Below are 1,830 nucleotides of genomic sequence, written 5' to 3'. Positions count from 1 at the left end.
TCTGTCTTTCGTCATCTCTTTAGGATATGGCACACGAGGTTCATGATTCGTACTTACCAGTTTGGGATCATTATCGTTTACCTCTTCTCGTCCTTTGTTCATCACGTTGTTTTGCTGTATTTCTGGCTCAGGTATAAAGAGTTCGTCCTTATGTTGAGCGCTAATTACATTGAGGTGTTCCCTCATATTAGGTTCAGTATTACTTGGTAGGCTACCTTGTGGTCTTTCGGAGATTAGTTTGGACAGCTGGCCTATCTAAGTTTCGAGTCCTTAGATCGATGCTTGTTGATTCTTAAATGCAATCTCGGTATTTTGAAAATGGGTTTCTGACATCGAGATGAATTTAGAGAGCATCTCTTCAAGGTTCGACTTCTTTCTTAGTGATAAGGTGGCTGTTGAAAACCCTGAGGATTTTGTGGCTTTTGATTCCCTTGACCTCCCCAGGAAAAATTTGGGTGGTTCCTCCAACCTGCATTATAGGTATTACTGTATGGGTTATTTTGAGATCTAAAGTTATTATTACCCATATAGTTGACTTGTTCTTCTTCAGTTGTAGGATTGAAGGATTGGTATTCTATATGCACACCTCCTCCGCTTGAGTCACACCTCATTACTAGATGTACCTGCGTAGAACCAAGTAAACCATCAATCTTTTTATTGAGAAGTTCTACCTGATTTGACAGCATAGTAACTGAGTCGACGCTATAAACGCTTGTTGTTTTTGTTGGCTTAGTCCTCATGACTTGCCACTGATAGTTATTTAGTGACATTTCTTCAATAAATTCATAAGCCTCTTTAGGTGTTTTGTTGTTGATGGTTCCTCCAGCAGCTGCGTCAATCATCTGTCTTGTCGAGGGATTCACACCATTGTAGAATGTTTGAACTTGCAACCATAGAGGTAACCAATGGTGAGGGCACCTTCTCAATAGATCCTTGTATCTCTCCCATGCATCATAAAGTGTTTCTAAGTCCATCTGCACAAAAGAAGAGATATCATTGTGTAATTTAGCTGTTTTAGCCGGTGAAAAATATTTTAGTAAAAATTTCTCGGTCATTTGCTCCCAAGTAGTGATAGACTCTCATGATAACGAGTTCAACCACTGTTTAGCTTTGTTTCTCAGTGAGAAGGGAAATCACCGAAGACGGATGACATCATCAGAAACGCCATTGATTTTGAATGTATCACAAAATTCCAGGAAATTTGCTGAGTGAGTGTTGGGATCTTCATCCTGCAAGCCATCAAACTGAACAAATTACTGTATCATCTGAACAGTGCTAGGTTTTAATTCAAAATTATTCACAGCAATAGCAGGTCTAACTATACTTGATTGAGTTCCTGTTAAAGAGGGTTTAGCATAGTCATACATAGTACGTGGAGCAGGATTTTGATTAGCTACAATTGCAGGAGGCAGCTGATTGTCTTGGTTTTCAGTCATCTCGTCGGTTGGAGGTTGAGTATTGCCTTCTTATTCGTTTTTTGTGTATCGTAAACTACGCCTTATTTCTCTTTGATTTCTACGAAACTGTTCGATTGATTTTTTCGTCAAAAAGTAAAGGTCCTGATGGGTTTCTTCTAGTCATAAACTATAAAAACCTGCCAAGAGAAAGAAAAAGTAAATTGATAAATAAGAAAATAAAATAAAATTACAAGAAAAATAAATGGCTAAAGTAATAAAAATTTAGTGTTCCTAATATTTCAGTTCCCCGGCAACGGCGCCAAAAACTTGATCGCGGTGATTCGTAACAAGTAATAAATATTTATAATGAAGATCAAACCTAAACTAACTATTATCACGACAAAAAGGCAAGCGCACCTATCGAACAATAGTA

The 1,830-nt window shown here is 37.9% G+C and overlaps 1 non-coding gene across 1 annotated transcript; it reads left to right on the top strand.

Annotated features, from left to right (window-relative positions):
* Positions 1–900: 900 nt before the first annotated feature.
* Positions 901–1,007, top strand: LOC121229847 (small nucleolar RNA R71). The gene has a single exon (XR_005927802.1). It is a non-coding gene; the product is annotated as a small nucleolar RNA R71 (small nucleolar RNA).
* Positions 1,008–1,830: the final 823 nt, after the last annotated feature.

This window comes from Gossypium hirsutum, chromosome A05 (genome assembly GCF_007990345.1).
Source record: "Gossypium hirsutum isolate 1008001.06 chromosome A05, Gossypium_hirsutum_v2.1, whole genome shotgun sequence".
In the NCBI taxonomy this organism is placed as follows: Eukaryota; Viridiplantae; Streptophyta; class Magnoliopsida; order Malvales; family Malvaceae; genus Gossypium; species Gossypium hirsutum.
This window is presented reverse-complemented; position numbering and strand designations above follow the sequence as displayed.